Source organism: Triticum aestivum, chromosome 6B (genome assembly GCF_018294505.1).
Source record: "Triticum aestivum cultivar Chinese Spring chromosome 6B, IWGSC CS RefSeq v2.1, whole genome shotgun sequence".
Taxonomy (NCBI): domain Eukaryota; kingdom Viridiplantae; phylum Streptophyta; class Magnoliopsida; order Poales; family Poaceae; genus Triticum; species Triticum aestivum.
Window position 1 is genome coordinate 546182382 of NC_057810.1, and position 9326 is coordinate 546191707.

Consider the following 9326-nt stretch of genomic DNA (forward strand, 5'->3'; position numbering starts at 1 on the left):
ATCTTCGGCGACCCGGAGATCCTCCTCCGCGATATGGTAAGTTCTCGTAACCCTAATCCCAATCCTACTGTTTAGTTCCCCTTCGCTTCTCATTTAGGCAGAATCAATGAGCGAATCCTTTGCAATGTAGGACCATAGTGGCACTTCACAGTAGACGAGCTCGTGGCAGCAGACATGGCGGCGACGGCGACGGCGCCAGAGAGGGAGAGAGCGAGCAGAAGACCTAGGGACTTGGGAATGAGGAAAGCATAAACTCCAGGGGCCACATTGCTTAAATTCCCAACCGCCAGCCGCGGGAAATCTTCCATGTGGACCCTCGAGTCGACGTGGCGGCGGTCAAAGCGCCACGCGAGCTGGTCAACGACGGTCAGACGAAAAAAGGACCTCGTGTGAACAACTTAGAAAGATTTAGGACCCAGATATGCATTTTAAAAGAATTAGGACCCAAGTGACACTTTCAGAAAAGAATTAGGACCACGCTTGCATTTTACTCGGAAAAGAAACAAGGAAAATGTGCCCTGGAATCAACAGATGTCGTTGATTTTTTATAATTTTTTTTGGCGGGGAACAGGCGCCGTTGATTGGCTGACTTGTTTAGTGGCAATTCATTTGGTGGCTTTTTCGACTTGTAGAATAAGCTACTCCTACCTAGTTTATCCTAAAAGTGCAATTAATTTATTTTTTTAACTACTAATTAAGATAGAATATAGTTTATTTCAGCTTATTTTAGAAGGCAGCAAAATAACTGGCCCTTGATCAGGCAGCTTGAAACGGCTCAAGTTGGAATTTGACTGACCCTGATAAGGTTTACTAAACTATTCCGAATAAAAAGAAATTGTCATTTTACTATCAATTCTTTTATCATTTTGTGAGTCTATTTATTTATTTATTTATTTACTAGGTAAGTGCCCGGCACACGGGCATATATATTCTGTTGGCTCAACACTAATTATGGCTAACATATACATGTAGGATCCTCATGCATATCCGACGACATTGTCGTACTTTTTACCGCTAGCATTAGATGGGTGTGTCTAGAGCACATCTAGATGTGCTCTAGCTATTGCACATCTAAATGAGTGAATCAAGCCGTAAGAGAAAAAGAAAAAAGGAAATTGAAATATCCACACGAATCTTGACGTAAGATCAATGTTATAGAACTTAGATGTGCAATATTTATGGCACATCTAGATGTGCTTTAGCAAAACTGTAGATGATATGTCGGTCTTTCTGTTGCTAAAATGTTTTCCACTTCTTCCTCCACCTCCTTCTACCTCCTTGACCTACTATCTCTCGCATACAAATATAGGCGTACAATCTTTGTCAATGGTGTAGCCAGCTCGCAATCCCCTTGCAACCCCATTGTACATTTTTTTTATATTTCACATTGTTCTCGTCTTAGTAAGTCTTTCTGCCTTTAATAAAAGTGCAAGTGTAACCATAGGAAGAAATTTCCTTGCTCATGTTAGCAGGCAAATACTTAAAAATCAAGAAGGCTAAAGAGGTTTGATAATACATACTACCTCCGATCCAATATAATAGTAGCGGTTTTGAACTAAGGTTTCCTCCAATCCAAAATAAATGTCGCAGTTTTGAACTAAGATTAGTTCAAAAATGCGACACTTATTTTGGATTGGAGGGAGTAGAAAATAGCACAAGAGCAAGAATTTTTCCTCTCTCCCGTGACTAACGCAAATTAAATACATCTTAGCGCGAGGGCAATAAATATACTCCCCCCATCACGGTTTAGAAGGCGCACTTAGAAATTCTCTGGAACCTAAGTGGTTATCTATTGGCTGTGAGATGGGTTAAAAAATAGCATTCACACTACGCATGCATATAGGAATAGTATATCAGAGTACTATTTAGCTACTAGAAATAAATGCAATGCGCCCTAAACCTTGTCTATTGTGGAAACGCACGCAAATTTAACTGTGCCTTCTAAACCGTGACGGAATGAGTAGAATACATATCAAACACAAGATAGTACGCTCGAATATAGGAATAGCAAGTACATAAATGTTGTAATCATGAATTGCATGGATAAATGGAACACCTAATCCATGCTATAGTCCATCAATGCACAATTATGCCGGTATGAAACTAGTTGAATCGTATGAATATGTGTAAACATAATTATATAAACAGGCATTTATTATGACACTTTTTTTTTCATTCTGATACTTTTTTGCCCAATAAGTTAGCTTAGGGGGAGAAGAGCGACACCATTGCAAATGTACGAAAACATTCATTTATTGTGACACTTTTTCTTCAAAATTACAAAGAAGAAACAGAAAACATATGCAGTTAGCTCAAAAGTGAAACACACATGTGATTTATGCATGTATACACAACATGATGAAGTAAACTGCAACCTATGCTCTAGATCGTTTCATATGAGCCCTCTAGCCGGCAGTAACCAATCCACCTAGCATAAGTGCAGCTAAAATTTCAGATAAATAGTCACAAATCATATATCAAATTCAGCATAGTGCCATGCTAGTTGGATAAATAGTACGCACATGTACTTTAATGTACTACTTAACAAAAGCTGCAAGACTACAGAATTGGAGGCTGCCAAGAGAGCAGGTGCTTCAAGTTAATTAACTGTACAGACATGTTACAGCCTACCATGAAACGAAAGGAGGTTTACTCAAGGAATAGACTGTGCAAACGCTGTCCCAACTCAGCCAGAGGCCACACTGACGTTGCGCGCTTGCTGTTATGCCTGTGTCTGCATCACCGTGGAAGTGGCACCGCCATCCCCCATCGTGCCACCCAGCCCAACACGCTGCGGCGCTCACACAGGCCCTCATCATTCTCGCAGTAGCTGATACTTGATCTCCAGTCCACGGCGCTCACACAGGCCCTCATCATTCTCGCAGTAGCTGATACTTGATCTCCAGTCCACACCCACTGTTGTCTCCATCACGTCTCATGCGCCTGGTTTCTCTATGCCCACGTGCTAATGACATCGATGTCACACAGGACGGCCAAGCAGTCGGTAGCCCTCCAACTTATCGAGCTCTTCCTTCTGATGAACTTGAAGCTCCGTTCGCTGTCCGGGTGAAACTTCCTCGACAGTACAATGATGTGCGGAGGCTGCGCCTCCACCCCCTCCGTCTGCTTGCCTTGGTGAGGGAGCAGATTGAAGCACACAATGGTGTTGATGTATCTCTACCCCTGCCGGCGTCTGTGGTCGGTCGGGATGAGTTAGAGACCAGGTAGATGAGGCCGTTGGGTGATAAAAGTTACACTACCATTGAGGTCTCCGGCCAACTTCTGCTTCCACTTTCAGGCGACAGCTAGCCGCCGGAACCTTTGACCATCTGTTATGCACGAGCTAGGATTTATCTTCCTTAGGGAGGATTTGAGTTTCCAGAGAAGGGGAAAGGGGAGGAGATGTCGGATATCGGGTTCCGGCAAAACCCTTAAGGTTCGAACTATGGGGTGCGCACGAAGATCTCCTCCTACCAATTCACGCCTACAGCCTCGCTGCGATCCCTAAACTAGATCGATGAACTCACAACACAAGAGACACAAGATTTATACTGGTTCGGGCCACCGTTGTGGTGTAATACCCTACTCCAGTGTGGTGTGGTGGATTGCCTCGTGGGCTGATGATGAACAGTACAAGGGAAGAACAGCCTCGCGAGGAGAGGTGTTCTTGTGCTTGGTGGGTGGTTATGCTCGGGCAGGATTCGATTCGATCCCCCTTACTGTGGTGGCTAGCCCTATTTATGGAGGCCCTGGTCCTCTTCCCAAATATTGAGCGGGAAGGGATCCAACAACAGCCATTTCAAAAGGAAACAACTAGTACAAGCTATCCTGACTAAAGGTGATCTTCGTCTGCCAAAGGTGCTGGTGATGATGCCGTCTTGGGCTCCATGGTGACCTTCGTCCTGCCGCTCTGCTGGTCTTGGTCTCGTTGCACCGATATGGAAACCTTTGCCTGATGCCTCGGTACTCCAGGCATGCGCTTGCCCCCTTTGCACCAAAGAGGAAACGAGGACACTGCGCGGGCAGGAGCCCGCCTGGCCTTGATCGTCATGGCTTGCGTCACGGGCACCTCGCGAGGTACCCCTTGCCTTGATCTCTCCGCCTCCTCGCGAGCCCGCCTGGTGAGGCCACTCCTGAGGAGGCCTTGTGTTTTCCGCCCCACGAGGCTTGGCCCCTCGCGAGGGTCTTGAGTGCTTTGGTTGATGAAGATGGGATGCACTGGGCCACCGATTGAGCCACGCTGCGGGCCGCAGGCAGGCAAGTCTGCAGACCCCCATTTTCAGAACGCCGACAGTAGCCCCCGGGCCCAAGACGCGCTCGGACTTGGCTTAGCAGCAAAGCCAAAGGGCAAGTGTGGAGCACCGCGGGGCCCAACAGCCTGCGGCCTTGGATGACGTGTGGCGATTGATTGGACGTGGGTGTCTCCGCTTCCCCATGCTGCCTCGGCAACTACCCGACTGACAAAAGGCTGGCGTGGGCAAGGCTTGCCTTCATTGCTCTCATCCGCCTTGCTCCAGATCCCCTTCCTTGCTTCCTTGCTTCCGAAATCTCCAGATCCGCTCCACTCCTTCCCTTTCAGCGAGCAATGGCGCCCCGCAAGGTCGAGGTCGATGCACCGCCGGCTTGGTATTCGTCGGCCCTGGATGCCAGATGCGTCCACCCCCGGTTGGTGTTGCCAACGGAGACGCCCCAGCCTAACGAAGGGTGGTCTCGCGCGAATCTTGTTGACGACCGGGCGAAGCTAGTGTTGGAGAAGGTGAGTGCCGACCTGAAGCCGGGCAACGTGAAGGCGACAAAGCTGACGGGGGCCACGCTCCTGAGGGAGTTCCTGACGCAGCGGGTGGCTCCGCTTCAGGCGCACTCGCGCCCCTTATGGACGCTCAGGGGTGCAGACGACAACCTCCACCTGAATCTGTCGGCTCTGGCAGACGAGGATCTGGCCGCAGCTCTCCACCTCTTGGTTGGGGACGACTAGGAAGGTCTGGAGGGTGCCCCCGCCCCCTTGTTCCTCCACGAGGACCGGGCTTAGGTGGTGGATGCCATGCCCAACTTTGACGGGCGCAGCCTGGTGCCGGTGGCACCTCTTGTGGCCTAGGGGGCAACGGCGCCAGTGGACGTGTCTTCAGGTGACTCCCGCAGGGGAGGGGAGGAAGAAGAAGAAGAGGAGCGCGACTCGGAGGCGACCTTGGAGGGGACGGGGGAGACCTCTCCCCCATGCAGGGCCAGCATCCTCCGCACCTTGCCCGACAATGATGAGGCCGATGCCACGCGGGAGGAGGAGGATCTGCCCGCAATCCCGAAGAAGGACAGGTTGGCGCTGATCTCCCAAGAGGCTGCTTCTGCCCAAGCGCCGCCTGGAGTCACCTCCAGCCCTTCTGCCATGCCTTCTTCCGCTCCTGGACCTCTTGCAACTGCGCCCCGGGCCACGAGGCTCTCGGGCTTCAAGCTCAGCAAGAGGGCGGTGAGCTGTGCCGCGATTGACCAGTAAGTGTTTGAACTCCATCTTGTACTTGATTATGCTGTCGGGGCTTGACGTTCTCCATCAATTGGTTAGGCCGCCGTTTCCGGCGAAGAATAAGTAGGGGGACACGGTGACTCCTTCTGGGGCAGACTCATCTGCCGCGGCCGCTCCTTCATCCGCGGGAAGGGGAGGTGGCGATGTCCACACCTCCCCTTCCCGGTCATCTTCGCGAGGCCTGGATAAGCGCTCTGGCGGGGTGCCAGCCCCCATGGCCCCGCTGGCTCCGGAGGTGCCGGTGCCTGACGCTGCTAGTGAGGTAGCCAAGGCTCAGGAGCCCCCGGCCTCCCGAGCTATGGCTACGCTGCCGCCTCGTCCTCCTGCATCGCTGGTTCCGGGATCTTCTGCTTCTTCTGATGTCTTGGAGCGTGCCCTCTCCGAGATATACCAGTTGCAAGAAGACCTCCAGGGCGCCGACTCCCATCTGGTAGCCAGGCGCCTGGAGCTGGTTTCTGGCTGGCTTCATTCTGATGCCTCTGTCCGAGCGGTGCTGAGGCGGGCCGCGACAGCTTCCGAGGAGGAGAAGAGAGCCGCCACCCAGGCCGCAGCTGCTCGCGAGGCGGCATTGAAGGATGCCGCGGTCGCCCAGGACTGCTGCAAGGCGCTGGAGGCCGAGCTGCGGGGCTTGCGCGATGAGCACGCCAAAGAGGCTCGCGACTGCCAGGCGAAGGAGGAGGAGATGAAGGCTCGGGAGGACGTCGTCAGGGACCACGACACCGAGCTGACGCAGCTGGCAAAGTCGCAGACCGCTGAGCGCGGCCGGATGGAGACGCTGGAACAGAAGTTGAGGGCGGAGAGGGCCGAGCTGGATGCCAAGGCGAAGGTCCTGGCCGAGGACCGCGTGGCCTTCACACTCCTCGAGGAGACGGCTCGCGCGTCACTGAAGACACTCTATGAGAATGGCCTGGAGAAGCCGCTGGCTGGTGCCCAGGAAGGCCCCACCCAGCTGCTTCCCTTCTTGGTCGAGGCGCTCGAGGAAGTCGTGAGTGGCGTCGGCCCCATGGCCGAGGTAGAAGCTCGCGTCCTTTCTTCTGCGGCGCTGACGCGCGTCTGTAGCCACATCCATCTTCGCGATCCTGACGCCAATCTTGACGAGCTGCTGGAGCCCGTGGACAGCGAGAACTTCGTTGCTGTTGTTGAAGCTGTGAAGAGCCAGGTGGAAGCCTTGCTGGGAAAGTTCCGTGCCTTCGCTTCCGCGCCCACGGCAGGCGGTGCTGCTCATCCTGCGGCCCCAAGTGGCACCACCACAGGGGTGGCGTCTCTGGCGGGCCACGGCAATGTCCAAGGGTGAAAGCTTATTTCCTGCTTAATTCCTGCAACATGCATCATGCCTCGTGGAGGCGTTTAAACTTGCGTTTGGTATTTGTGAAGACAATTATGGCTTGTAATATTTGCTCTGGGATTTGCTTCGAGATTTTGTGGTTTCCTTCCTACTTGCTTTACGTTCTACGTCGGCAAGGCCCGGCCCCGCGCATACCTGAACCGTCGTTAGCCCCGACCGGATCACCAGGACAGGACCAAGGAGTGAGGGGCCATGTGGCAAGTTAGGCTCCCGAGTCCCGATGCTCAGGAGTCCCCCTTGACGCGCAAACAACAAATAGGGAGGGAATGTAGGAGTAGATCTGGCGTTCTACGTCGGCAGGGCCCGGCCCCATGCATACCTCAACCGCTGTTAGCCCCGACCGGATCACGAGGACGGGACTAAGGAGTGAGGGGCTACGTGACCAGTTAGGCTCCTAAGTCGCGATGCTCAGGAGTCCCCCTTGACATTAAAACGGTCTCCATACCTTGGCTCTGCTCGGGGAGGGACGCGCGACGACCAGGTCCGAGGGACCTGGCTGGGTGGCGTGCACTCGGGCATGACCCAGGCGTAGCCCCCGTGTCCAGCCCCCTCGCGTGACGCTCCTGAGGGGAGGTGTTTCGATGAGGCCAGACACTGAGCTCTGGGCTCCCTGAGGTTGATACGACCGTGGGCTACCCTCATTTGTTTATCACCAGCGCGTAGCATAGCGCTTCCATATGTGTACGGGCATAACTGCTCCTCGGCAGTGTCGTCAGCCAGTGCGGAGCATGGTGCTTCCACTGGTACATGGGAGGGGGGTGCGCCCCCTATCTGGTGGGCCTCTGGCGTCCATCTTCTGCTATATGAAGGGTTTTGTCCTGGAAAAATTCGTAGGCAAGCTTACGAGACGAAACTCCACCGCCACGAGGCGGAACCTTGGCGGAATCAATCTAGGGCTCTGGCGGAGCTGTTCTCCCGAGGACACTTCCCTCCGGGAGGGGCAAATCATCACCAACGTCATCACCAATGATCCTCTCATGGGGAGGGGGTCAATCTCCATCAACATATTCACCAGCACCATCTCCTCTCAAACCCTAGTTCATCTCTTGTATCCAATCTTGTATCCAAAACCAAAAATTGGTACCTGTGGGTTGCTAGTAGTGTTGATTACTCCTTGTAGTTGATACTTATTGGTTTACTTGGTGAAAGATCATATGTTCAGATCCTTAATGCATATTATTACACCTCTGATTATGAACTTGAATATGCTTTGTGAGTAGTTACGTTTGTTCCTGAGGACATGGGTGAAGTCTTGCTATTAGTAGTCATGTGAATTTGGTATTCGTTCGATATTTTGATGAGATGTATGTTGTCTCTCCTCTAGTGGTGTTATGTGAACGTCGACTACATGACACTTCACCATTATTTGGGCCTATAAGAAGGCATAGGTAAGTAATAAGTAGATGATGGGTTGCTAGAGTGACAGAAGCTTAAACCCTAGTTTATGCGTTGCTTCGTTAGGGGTTGATATGGACCCATATGTTTAATGCTGTGGTTAGGTTTACCTTAATACTCCTTTTTGTAGTTGCGGACGCTTGCTATAGGGGTTAATCATAAGTGGGATGCTTGTCCAAGTTAGGGCAGTACCCAAGTGCCGGTCCACCCACATATCAAATTATCAAAGTACCGAACGCGAATCATATGAGCGTGATGAAAACTAGCTTGACGATAATTCCCAATGTGTCCTCGGGAGCTCCTTCCTCATTATTAGAATTTGTCCAGGCTTATCCTTTGCTACATAAAGGATTGGGCCACCTTGCTACACTTTATTTACTTTATTTACTTTTGCTCGTTACTATTTATCTTATCACAAAACTATCTATCACCTATTATTTCAGTGCTTGCAGAGAAAACCTTACTGAAAACCACTTATCAATTCCTTCTGCTCCTCGTTGGGTTCGACACTCTTACTTATTGAAAGGATTACGATAGATCCCCTACACTTGTGGGTCATCAAGACTCTTTTCTAGCACCGTTGCCGGGGAGCGTAGCGCTCTTGGTGAGTGGAACTTGGTAAGGAAACATTTATATTGTGTGCTGAAATTTTCTGTTACTTGTCACTATGGAAACTAATCCTTTGAGTGGCTTGTTTGGGGTATCTTCACCCCAACCAGAAGAGCAAAGAAATGCTCCTCGACCTACTGAACCTTATGAAAATGTTCACTTTGAGATTCCTTCGGGTATGATAGAAAAACTGCTAGCTAATCCTTTTGCAGGAGGCGGAACATTGCACCCCGACTTACACCTTATCTTCGTGGATGAAGTTTGTGGATTATTTAAGCTTGCAGGTATTCCCGATGATGTTGTCAAAAGGAAGGTCTTCCCTTTATCTTTGAAGGGAGATGCAATGACATGGTATAGGCTATGTGATGATACAATTTCTTGGAATTATAAGCGATTGAAATTGGAATTTCACTAGAAGTTCTATCCTATGCATCTTGTTCATCGTGATCGTAATTACATATA